Source organism: Pteropus vampyrus, unplaced genomic scaffold (genome assembly GCF_000151845.1).
Source record: "Pteropus vampyrus isolate Shadow unplaced genomic scaffold, Pvam_2.0 Scaffold432, whole genome shotgun sequence".
Taxonomy (NCBI): Eukaryota; Metazoa; Chordata; class Mammalia; order Chiroptera; family Pteropodidae; genus Pteropus; species Pteropus vampyrus.
In genome coordinates, this window is record NW_011889213.1 from 148,286 (window position 1) to 161,464 (window position 13,179).

Sequence of the window (13,179 nt, forward strand, 5' to 3'; positions counted from 1 at the left end):
GGACTTTATTCATGTAAAATTCCTATGTAAGGAAATTCTGCTGCTGTTCCTGCTAGAGAAACTGAGGCAGGCAAGGAACATGGCTTTGTAAAATTTTGCTGGAAGGAATGCAGGGGTCGCCTAGTACAGTGGCTTCTAAACTTTAGGTCAAGGAAACCATCATGAAGTCTTAGATACAGAAGCCCAGTATAGAAATGGATGAAAGCTGTTGTGAACTGGTTGGAGCAGGAGTGGAGGCCTGGAGTTCTGCAGGCTCTTAGGCAGGCCCTGAGGTGCCCCATAGAGCCGTAGGGCACCATTTGAAAACCACTGATTTAATGCAACCACCTTATTTTATAGGTGAGAAGGTTCAGGGGAGTTAGGCACCAGTGGGTACATAATTAGTGATAGTACCATAGTGCAATAAGCTTCTCAGTTAGTTAAAAAGATTAGCTTCAAATTTAACGAGTAATTTTTAGTGTGCCTTTCCATTTAAAATGTAGGAAAATCCTCCCCAAACAGCCACTGAGTTTTTCCCTCACAGGGTGTGTCAGTTATGATGTTTGGAGGTGTGCTGGTCCTTCAAATCAAACAGTTGAATCTTGAGTCTCCTGGTGAAGTTATGTGATTACATGTGCGTGTGATATACCTGTAGAAAGTTTGGTACTATGAATAAGAATGTAGTCTGCAAAACCGGGAAATCTGACTGATAATCTTTTCAGTCTTTGAAAGAGGAGACATTTATTCACAAGTTACCTCTTTAAACACGATGCCGATTTTAAAAGCTGTTTGGTACTGATCCCCAATTGTCTAACTAGGTTTCAGATCTTTCTGGGACTATCCTAAGTAAGGTGATGGAATCAAAACACATTTCTAGGCCAGGAAAGAACCTTAGAGGTTGACAACTCGATCTTGCAAATAAGGAGGTAAACTCTTTCTTTATTGTCATAAAATAAACAATGTAAAATTTTACCATTTTCACCACTAAAGGAGATAAACTCTTAAGTGACTTGCCCAAAGGTATGCAACCCAATGACAGCCCTGGTAAGAATCCCCTGAACTTTCGTGCTAGCTCTTCCTACCGCAGTGCACTCTCTCAAAACTCAAGGTTTCATAACCCAAGTGACCTTGTACCTGACTTAGCAAATAATGCACAAACTCCAATTGTGTGTGAGCAATTAAAACAGCCGAGTCAATGATGGGCCTATATCTGATATTGCCATGTACAATGATAAATGCTTCTCATTCGAGAAATAAGCTCCTTGTTTGTGTTGGCAAAAATTATTCACCTTTATAATTAAGATCTTAAACTGAAATCAACCGAACACTCAGGTCTAGCTATAACTTCAGCCAGAAGAAAGATGGTCAAGGCGTAGACAACCAGGATGAAATAAGAGAAATAAGAAAGCTTGACATCCAGGGAAGACAAGCTGTAGCTGTGGTTGTGGGCAGCTATTTCCATAATCTTCTTCCAGCTCTGAGAGGCATGTCATTAAATGAGCTTCTGGCTGTAAACATGGTTTAATGAGAACGAACTGAAGTTGCACAGACTGGGCCTCTGAGTGAATACTGCCCTGGCAGGCAATCATTTCTCCTCATGTGTCAAGAGCCTCTCAGGAGAGAATGACGAGATCCAATTAGTCTTCTCCTGGAGTGAAAGAAGCTGAAACAGCTTGTCTGGTAAGATTGAAAGCCACAAGACAACTTGCTTGTCAGGGACAGGAGTTTGAAGTTCGAGGACTTCTGAGGGAACTGAGAGGCAGACGGTGGAAGACTTGGGCTGCAGGGAGGTGGGCAGAAGGACGGGAAATTTGAGTTTCCTAGGCAAAATTTACACTTATATATGGGTACGAAAGGCCTCATCAAGAGATTTTTAAAATGTATTTTTTAAAAGTCTTCCTCCGACCCTGTCCCTGAGTAACCCAATTTCCCTTGCTAGAGACAATCACTGTTATCAATTTCTTGTATGTGCTGGTAGTATTTTTTCATAGCTGTGTATAAATCTCCCCTTTCAGAACATAAATGACAACATACTGTACATTCCTTTGCATTTTGCTTTTCTCAGTTAAATGAGTGCCATGTTTTAAGACAAAATCATGGTATAAAAGTCATGCAGTATAAACCATGTTCATTGGTGGGAGGTGGGCAAGTATTATTTGCTTCAAAGGTGATCCTATACTTACAGAAGGATTCCCTTGAACAGAGACCCATGTGAATTCATTTTCTCATGTGTATGTGCTCTCCCTCTATCCCTTTGTGCCTTTGTTTCATCAATGTATAATAAGAGCAGTGGACTTGAGGCCACCCTTACTGGCCATCGCTCAGGTGGGTTCTAATCATGTAGACCTAGAGCCACATCATTTATTATCCACATGTAGGCACTTCTGAGAGTGAAGAGGGTGCTCCATCATCATATCAGAAGCACAGCCACAAACCAGGATGGTCTCAGGCAAACCAGGATGTCTGGTCTCCCTGCCGAGGCTCCCCCTGAGCATCTTCACCTGAAAATGGAGATGCGAACATAGTGTCTTAAGAAAGAAGAAACTTTGAAATAACTCAGGAAAATACATAAACTTGAGTAAATTATGTGAAAACAGTAATTAGTTGTGTAAAGAAATGGAAAACGAAGCAGCGATTTTTGAACTGACAATGTCATTCATACTGGTGAAAGAGGCCCTAATCTAATGTCCCAAGGAAAGGGGAACCGGTGCGGGGGAGGCAGAGGCGGGTAGAGAAACAGTTTGCATTCAGGGGATGGGTGGATTGTCTTTCATGAGGTTCACCAGAAAACAAAGAATGAGTTTAATTATTCATTAAAGATTAAATTATTACAAATAGAATAATAGGTATTTTATTAATTAGCACAATGTGATAGAATTTCATGCACACATATACATCCAGATGTGTATGTATTCCGGAATGTTGTCATAACCCACTTTCACTTCTTAGAAAATAGTGAGAAGAACTTCTTTCTGTGTAAGAAAGTTTTGTGACTTAAATACCCATAAATTGCTGAAGACAGATGTTTTACCAGGGTAGAGGCTCCTGTGTAACTAACTGTTTGTGCACACATAGTACTGGATCAGACGTTAGTGTGAGAAATAGACGCAGAGCAGCGACAGACAGACTTTAGGAAGTTATTGTGCCTAAATGTCCTATAGCCCTACTTCACCCTTTAGTCCTGAGTGGAAACCAGTGAGTCAGCCAAGCTGTGCTAGAATGCCAGGTCTTTTCCTTAATAAGAACTTAAATAAACTCCAGGGCCCTGCTGGGAAAACAGATGGTTCTACATACCCTACTGAAACACTGTCTTGCAGCAGGCTTCTATGTCTCCCATTCTTTTCCTGAATTTGATCCAAACTATGACTAAAGTGCCCTCGATGGAGGGTAACCAGGGCTACTTGGGAAAGAGTGATGAAGAAGTTTCCTTCTTTTTTCCAGAAAGGTCTGCACCTTCTGTGCGGACTACTGCTTGTGGCGTGCCAAAGTCTTGCCAGGGACAGCCTTCTCTCCTTTTTGCTGAGCCCTTTCACAAACTTCCTGCAGAAGCAACCTGCAGCCAAGGCTTGCTGGGAAATATCCCTGTTCATCTTCAGACATCAACCTCGAAGCCAAGTGTTTCAGAAATAAGAGTCGATCACCATTTTCGTCCGTGAAAATAACAGTTTCTCTTCTTTTCATATTATCTGACTTGTTTTTGTTGTTGTGGACTTGTGCATATTGTAATCACAGAATTCATTTGTTCATTTATTCAACAGATATTTATTGAGAGGGTAGTGTGTGCCAGACACAGTTTTAAGAACTGGGCCACATTGGTGAATCATATAGCTGTAGTCACTGTTCTTATAGCATTTACAGCCTTGGAGAAGAAAGATAGAAAAGAGACAAACAAATAAATGTAAAATCATACATTCTGTTAAGTCAAAGAGGAAAGAACAGGGTGAAGTAAAAGAGAATAATGGGGGGAGGGGAGCAGCGGAGGGTTGTGTTGTGACAGCGACAAGGGAGGCTTGGGGAGCATTTAATCTCTATGATTTCCAACATCCAAGCCATCTCAAATAAAGCAGTGTGCTGACTAGGCAAACAAAACTAAAAGTTTGTTTTCAGACAATTCCGCTGTTTTCTCTTCTAATCAGATGGCCATTGCCGAGCCCCTTCTTTATAGAAGTTGCTATGAATTGTCATCAGCCCCACAAGGTGACCAGGGTCTGGAAGAGGCTGCTGGATTCATCAAAGCATTGTACATGTTTTGGGCACCTTTTATGTGGCTATTACAAGGAGGCAGAGAGTAAGACCAACATGGAGCTCGTGTTGCTCTTTATCCAAATGAGCCTCTCTCACCGCTGTTAGGCCATCTCTTCTGATCCCCCGAGGCCCACTCCCCGCCGCCCCGTCCACGAGCAGAAGTTAAATCGTGTAGTACACCTCAGCAGAAAGAGGGTAAGAAAAACGCAACAATCTGAAAAAGTCCTCACGAACACAGGGAAGGTATGCTTGATAAAAATAACCCTCTGCCAGTTGTAATTCCAAATAACGAAAAGCAGACTTCAGTGCCACTGCACGATTTTTATTTTATTATTGTTTGGTATTGTTTAATTATTAGTGGGTACTAAACCAACACTTACATAGTTCTGCCAGGCACTGTTCTAAGCACTTTATAAATATCAACTCATTTAATTCTCATAACAACCCCAGGAGATGGATCCTACTGTCATCCCCATTTTATAGATGAGCATACTGAGGCACAGGGAGATAAAGAGCTTGTTTGTGGTTACTCAGCAGGGCACATCTTTGACCAGCAGCTTGGCCCCTGAGTCCATCTGCCTGACCATAGTGCTATGTGGCCTCTCAGTATGTTCACTAATATACTTTAAAAGATGACACAAATTATATATATGACCAATATCTTTAAACAAAAAAAATAATAAAGTAGTCTCTTTCTCATGGTGAAACGAGTGATTTTAGGACAAGGGCATTTAAGGATCTTGAGGCTGTCTGGTGCTTTTGGCAAGGAAAAAGGATCAAATAAGCAAGTTATAAATAGAAATGAAAACCTTCCATTATAATGTTGCCATGTAGCCTCTAATTTTAGCTCTGTTAAGGCAGGTACATACATTATAATGCTAAAACTGAAAAGCCAGGGGTCTATTCTTTCGGGCTTTCAAAAGATAAGCCCCTCATTCCCTACATTTAATTCTAATGCTGTCTCCTCCTTTCTGTTACTCTGGACTCAATTTCCATGGAGACAGAATTACATGCGTTTCATAAATGGCTATGAGAAAAAGGGTATTTTTCCTTTTTTGGAAGCTTAGTGTGAATGAATGGGGGATTTCTACCCTGCTTAGAAAAGGCTGAAAAGCTGCCTTGCTGGAAAAGTTCAGCCGCCCGTTTTTGTTTTGCTTTGTCTTTACTGTCTCTTACCAGCAAGATTAATTCATTCTGAAGGTTGGCGTGAAAACAAAATTTGAATTTCTTCTGCTCCTGTAATTTGCCTCTTGCCCCAGACCAGAATCCTTGAGCAGCCTCAGCCGCAACAGCCAGGCACTGTCCTTTGCAATTTAACAGCAGAGGGTGCTGCGAGCCTGTGGTTGCCAAGGCCTCGGCCAGGAAAAGAGGATAAAAGAGCCCCTGCTAATTCAACCAGCCTGAAAGAAGGCTTATAATTGTCTTGTTCCCTCGTTGCTTTGAAGACCTTGTCTGTGGCTTGTGAAGTAATCAGATGTTTCCCAAAATGCAAGCAGAGAATCAAGAGATGAGTTGCGGCCTTCTGGAAATGATCTGTCATTTGTGTTTTTGAGAGTTTTAATTCTTCTCTGATTAAATTGATGCTTGATATTTTATGCATTTAACTCCTTCGAGAACAGAGATTCTGAATAGTGGCGAGTCCTAACTTACTTCAGAAAACAGCATTCATGATGTCCATTTCCCTAGGCTCCCTCCAAATTCCTCTGTACTGATTCCGTTAATGGCTACAACATAACAGACATTTTTTTCTTCTTTCTTTCATCTTTTTTAAAGCTGAGGTTTGAATGTTACCTCCAGGTCATCTCTCAATTTTTCTCCATCTTCCTGAAGTTCTGCATCTTTAACCCATTTTTTCCCAGCTTCTTGACTTCCTATAGCCTCTTGACTGTTGATAAAAAGCAACAATGATGGTGTGTATTTCTGGCTATTTCAGTCAACCTTTGCTCTAGGCAAATTTGCCTTATGAGAATCTAGATGTCCTTCAGTGATAAATTAATGGGTGATTTATTTTTATAAAATCCTTCACATTAGGCTTTCATAGCAAGGCACACTGATGAATTCATAACATAACCCGAGGGACACACATTGCATTTGTTCACTACTTCTTACAAGCATCGGATCTAAGTATACCAGAGAGCTGACTTCAATTGTTTCTATGTGGTTTGGTAGCCACTGTGAGAGAGAGGGATAGGCAGAGGGACATTGGGCAACATATGAAACTTGTGGCTACAAAGACCAGCCTCTGACGGCATCGGCAGTCACCTGGAATATAAATTTGACAAGATTCTAGAATGAACAAAATAGGCGTACTGGCAGACAGACAAGGACTCAGAAAGGTTACTGCCTATGCTCCCTTTCCGGAATATACAAACAATACTTGATTTGATTCGTTGGGCGAACTTCAGCAAAACAAGAGAAGAATTCAAGAAAGAGGAATACAAAGGATATAAGAAACAGCAAAACTGAGTGAGGACTGAAGGTAAGGAAATTGCAATGGAACAGCCCAGTAGTGTGACAAGAAACTTTGAAGTCCTTGATGAGCTGAAGGCGTATGTCTTATCTTCCAATGAGACAATGGAAAGACAATTAGAAACTTCTAAAAGTCAAAGCGAAGTAAAGAGATGCACTGTTCAAGAAAGTCACGATCTGAAAATAAAGCAAGCTATAATTTTGAAATGAATTTGAGAACCGACAAAGCAGAACGAGCATTTTTCTGCAGCGCCAAACCCAAGCCTCCTATAGTCAGGTAATTCAGGGTGGGGCTGTGGGAGCAGTGGGACTGATGGATACTCTGAACTCGTGTACAATCATTTTGCTAACCACAATTGTTTCCCCATGATGCACTTTGTTGTTTCTATTTCTAGTGACTGCCTTTTATAGGATAGTTTCATAGGATAGTTTTAGGTCATGTATTCAAATTATTTACCAATTACTATGGCATGAGCACTGACCAATTTCAACACATATTTACTAAGTGCCCACCATGTGTCAGGCACTATTCTAGGTGCTTGGAATCCAACAGGGAACAAAAGAATTCCTTCCCTAGTAAAGTTTATATTTTAGTGAGGCACATTATTTATTATTAATAAATAATAAATCTGATCAATAAGGGAAAACAGAAAAGGTAGAGGGAAGGAAAGGAGACTTGGGAGGGGAGAGAATCAGGCAAAGACTTGACAGAGATGAGGGCATCAGGCAAGCAGGTGTCTGAGGGCAGAGCACGGGGTGGGCGGGGGCAGAGGGAACAGTTGATGCCAAGCTTTAAAGCTGGAGGGCGCCTGGCCTGCTCCAGGGACCCCAAGGAACCAGAGTGGCTGGAGTGGGGGATGGAGAAGGAGAGAAGCTTAGAGAGATGAGGGGTCTTGTGGACCCCTGAGAAGAGTACACCTCTTACTCTGAATGACATCCTACCCATTGAAGCATTTTAGGCACAAGGGCCGGGGTATGACTTTTATTTTAAAATAATCAATGTGGGTGTTCTGTTGAGAGAAGGCTATAGGAGGCGTGGGAGGAGGTGGGGGTCCGTTGGGAGGCAAATGCTATAATCTAGGCTCAGATCCAGATGGTGGGTTCTGGATGTACTTGAAGGTAGGGCCACAGAGACTTTCTGACAGATGGATATGGGAGTGAGTGAGAGAGAGGCGTGAAGGATGACCCCTGGGCTTGAAATATGATTTCACTCAGGGAAGTGCTGGGGCTCTGGAGAGCAGGGCCCTGGGAGCCCCTTGCTAGGCTTTATTGCTGAGGCGGTGCTGGGGGTTATTCTAGGGGAAGCACCAGGACAATAGGGACACCTAGGGAGCTCTGCACAGCCAGTGTATCTATAACGGTGCTCACTGGCTGGTAGCAGTCCTGAACTGAATGTTGTGCTTATAGCTCAGCTTTTCCTTATTCTTTTTTTTTGTTTGTTTGTTTGTTTAATGCCTACAGCACCTGGTCTTCCTAGGTGGTCTTCCCTCCAAGTACTAACCAGGCCTGACCCTGCTTAGCTTCTGAGATCAGACGAGATCACGCACGTTCAGGGTGGCATGGCCGTAGACCTTATTCTTTTCTCTTTTACAATGAATGAACTTAAAAGTAGGGTTGGATCTTAAACTTTTTTTAAATTAAAAAATGATTTTTGATTATCCAGTTAGATATCAGAGAGATCTTCTGATATTTATGGATTGACTAAATTTAACTACCTAGAAGCAAATGTGTCTCATTAACTTATTTTTTTTTAAAAGTAGTAAAAAAGAAAAAAATTAGGGAAAGTCTGAGAATTTTGGACCCCACAGTTTTTATTCTGCCATTTTGATCGTAAGAATGTTTAACTCATAAATATGTACTTTTAAATCAGAATTATACCATCATTATGACTTTTCATTACAATTCTATTAGTTGAGGTAAAACAAATCATACTGGCCCAACTGACTCCTAATATTTTTTTATATTTTTTAACCTTTAGAGAAATCTCTAATGTATGCGATGAAATATTTGTCTAAAGTTCAGAAACTTTTAAATTTCAGATCATGTTGATTTCTTTCTTTGTTACATTCAATACTTCTTATTTTAAAATGTTAGTAGAAGTTATTTCTGGGTGATGAAATTGGATTTTTATTTAATCGTTTTTCATTAAAAAATTTTTTGCCTTTACACTTTTCAGTAGTTTCCAACAGTAGTTCCATCACTTCTTAGGGAAATGGTCTTCTTTATAATTCCTTTGTGTGATGCTTGCTTAATCAGAAAAAGCAAGAACTATAATTTAAAAAATTAAATGAAAATACGAGAACAAATGTCAGCATCCAAAATGTCAATTTGGCAAAACAAGAAAACAAAAACCAAACGTTTCCGAAACTCTCTGTTGCGACTTTACTCCAGAAGGAATCATTGTCTTAAAAAGATGTCTGGTTGTCAGGAGGCTGCCTCCAACGATTATTCTGCCTCCTCCTGCAAATGAGGACACTGGCTCTGGTCAGAGTGTGTGTGTGTGTGTGTGTGTGTGTGTGTGTGTGTGTGTGTGTGTCTGGTGTTTCCTGCTGTTTCTGAAGGAGGACAGGTTGGTCAACTAGAGCAAAGAGACTAACCCAACAGACATCATCATCAACAAAGGGATGGCATAACGGTGGTTGGCAAGGCATATGAGGAATAAAAAAGAGCAGGAAATGTAAATTCAGTTAGAAAAATCATTGTGAACTCATGACCTTTATATATGTTTTTTTGGTTCTGACCCTGTCTGCAGCCCATCAACAGCTGCATTTCTGCCAAACCTTGACTCTCATTAAGATGAATTAAGACTTCTTGGAGGGTGATTCTGCATCTTGAAGCAAGGGAAACTTAGAATGGGTCTAGAGAATAAGGGTTTCAGGCAGGTAGTGGTGGAAGGATAAGGAAACCACTCACCAAATTGCAATAATTTTGACATTGAAAAGTAAAAAAACAATTACGATTAACTAAAATAAGTTGAGAATGTGAAAGGCCTCAAAAGAAGTTGATACATAATTTATTAAAAGGGTGAATATGCTAGGATATGTTTATTTTAATCAATAGAGCAGTATCAATAAGAATGGATTTTCAAAATTAAATAAGTAGGTTTATACATTTTTTACTGTGTGGTTAGGAAAGTGTGACTGTAAGAAATTAGTGTGAGACAAATAGTTCTGGAAAAAGGTAGAAATTGTACCAAGAACAGAAAAACTTATCAAGACTGGTGATCACAAAAAATGAACAGAGGCTATGTGTTTGGAGATCTTACAGTCAGTCGATCAAGTGCAAAATTTTCCAAGATGAAGAATTACCCAAATATTCTAAAGAGGGAGATGAAACTTCAGAGCTCACTATTAATCATAATGAGACCTGAGAAGGCACACGTACATTTTTAACACTTGTAATTAGATCCAGTCAATAAATACCACATATCTGAATGATAAGACTGTGGGACTTGGCTGAGCAAGGTTGTAGAATGCACTATTTTGGTGAGAGACACCAGGTTCTAAGGGACGAATTTAAAAAATTATTTTAAAAATCTTATTGATGTTTCGAGTCAAGTTTAAACAGAAAACGATAGCTTGGTTTGGAGAGTACAACCAGGCCCATATCCTGGTCCACAATCAAGTGGTTTACTATGTAGAGTCTGAACCTCAGCTGGTCAGAGAGATTACTCTTTTTTCTTTTGGTTTTGAAGATTCCTGTAGCCCTATGAAGATATAGGACTAAAAATGGCTGTGAACCTAGGAGAGTGACAAATAACTCTGGAAAGGGAACCCAAGAAAGTAAGAAAAATATATAGAGAATGATGATGAAGATGAAAATTGACATCCATGGTGTTAATTCTTACATAACCAATTAGGTGTAACTGTATAATAATGAGCTCTGTTATCACTGGCATTTTGTGTATGTTTTCTCTGCTTTTATGATGTTTGAAGCATCATAAAGGTGACAAGGAACTGGAGTGTCACAGAGGTGGAGACAATGTGGCCATTGTTGGTTAAGCCACTGATAGGTCTGTGACTGCCAGCAAAAAGCAAGAGCCACACACCAAAAGTCCATGGGCTTGAGGGGCTTGGGTTACACTATAGCCTAGAACCTTTGAGAGTCAATCCCTATCTTGAAAAACAGCAACTAGTCTTACTCGTGACTTCCTAGTAATTGGCTGTTCAGAGAGGTTGTTGCCTACTGGGGAGAAACATCTAGAAGAGGCCAAGGTTTACATAAAAACCTGCCCGGTCATTTGGGTTTTCAACCTCTTTGTAATTTTGAATTGGGAGTGCCTAAGAATATCTTTTTATTGAGTCATTTGTGGAACTCTGAGCTACTTGAATCTGTAATTTGTTAGTTGGTTTTCCAACTCGGCAGCAAATAGTCGTATATTTTTCATTTATTATTCAACAAGGACTTAGTGAGGCCTCCTTCTTCATTGGCCCTGAGATCATGTACAATGGCGAGCAAAGCAGACATGGAGCTCCCCTCATGGGGCTTAGAATCCAGTGGAGAAGACAGACATGACTCAAATAACCACAAACTGATACTCGCTAGAGAGGAAGAGTAAAGAGGGTGCTATGCATGGGCCTGGGCAAGCTCGTTGTACTAGGCTGGGGACGGGTGGGCAAGGAGGTTTCTTTGAGAGAGTGATATCAAACGAGGAGGAATTTACTATGTGAAGTGGGTGAAGAGTTCCGAGAAGAGGGCTCTGCCAAAGCCCAGAGGAGGCTGGAGTGTGGCATCCTAGGTAATACCTGGAAGGAGGTGAAGGTGGCAAGGTAGGTGAGGCACAGATCAAGCCGGTTCATACAGGCCATGTGATATATTTGGAGGAGTAAGAGCTATATTGAGATATAATTCATATACCATAAAATTCATCTATGTCTAGTATACAATTCATTTATTTTTAGTATGTACACAGAGTTGAATAATCTCTACAGTAAATTTTAGAACATTTTTATCACCCCCAAAAGAAACTCTATACTCTTTAGCAGTTATTCCCATTCTTTCCTATTTGGGTTCTGGATCCAGTTCCAATGTGTGAAGGGGGTTGCTTCCCCCATCCATCCAATAAACAATCCTGGGGACACAAGCTGGGGATCCTACAGTTCAACTCAATTCTGATTCTGTCTACCTGGAAATAGCATCGGATTCCACAGATTAAGGGTTTAGTCCTACAAGACTGTCCCCTCACCACCACTTCAGACACCAGTCCCAAGCCCAGGTTGTCACCTGCACTTCTGACAGACTGGCTGTAGATCTAAAAATCAGAGTTTCCAACAATCCCTTCCTTGGGCTCGATTAATTTGCTCGAGCAAATCACAGAACTCAGAGAAACATTTTACTCACTGGATTGCCGCTTTATTATACAAGGATACAACTTAGGAACAGCCAGATGATAGAGGTGCATAGGGCAAAGCGTGGGGAAAGTGTACAGAGCTTCCATGCCCTCTCCAGGTGCACACTCTCCCTGTGTTCCCACGTGTTCACCAACCCGGAGATCTCCAAACCCTGTCCTTTTGGGTTTTTATGGAGGCTTAATTACATAGGCACGATTGATTAAATCATCGGCTATTGGCTAAAGATGCAATCTCACATTCCTCTTCCCTCCCTGGAGGTCATGGGGATGGGACTGAAAGTTCTAACCCTCTAGTCACAGGTTGGTTACCCTGGCAACAAGCACCCACCTTTGGTGTGTCCAAAAATCACTTCATTAACATCAACTACGGTGTGATTCAAAATGGTTTGTTATGAATATCAAGACACCCTTATTGCTATTATCCAAGGGTTTTAGGAGCTCTGTGCCAAAAGACTGGAAACAAAAACTATATATATTTCTTATCCTACACCCGGTTTGTATGTTTCGAGTTCGAGGCACCTGCGAGAAATCCAAGTAGAGAGGTTAAATGGGTAGTTGAATGTATAGCTCTAGAAATGGCAAAGATAGGTCTAGATGGGGGATATTAATCTGACAGCCACTGGGGGATAAGCAGGGGCCCCTGCAGGAAACATGGCATGCTCCAACCGGATACTTTCAGGAGAGTTTAAGAAGAGTGTTGTTCATGAAAGTGTGGGTAGGGTTGAAGGAAATCAATAAAAAAAAGAGTGCCGCATCCTGGGGCCAACAAACTGAGAGCCATTACACCCTACACGTCCCCCTCCCAACCCCACCCTCAGGGGTGAAGTGTAACTGAAAGCCAGAGGGAGAGCTGTGTGGACAGGGTAGCCTAACGTAGCTGTGGACTTCTGTAAGGGACACCACCAAAGCTCAGTGACCCGCTAGAGAAAAAAAACACAGGGCCCAAACGGCCTCACTCGTGCTAAAAGCCCATGATTCCAAACCTAGATTTAATAGCTGATCTAATTGGCAGTTTCAACCACTCCCAGAAACAAAATCTTAATCAATCAGTATGGAATTTTCTGGTTAAGCACCAGTAAGAGAATCTTTTAACAGGGGCCCTCTCTATCCTTCCCAGTTCTCTTCCCCCAACTAAA

At 41.1% G+C, this 13,179-nt stretch overlaps 1 pseudogene; it reads right to left on the bottom strand.

The window, feature by feature from the left end:
• Window positions 1–8,145: 8,145 nt before the first annotated feature.
• LOC111732191 lies at window positions 8,146–8,264 on the bottom strand (annotated as a pseudogene).
• Window positions 8,265–13,179: the final 4,915 nt, after the last annotated feature.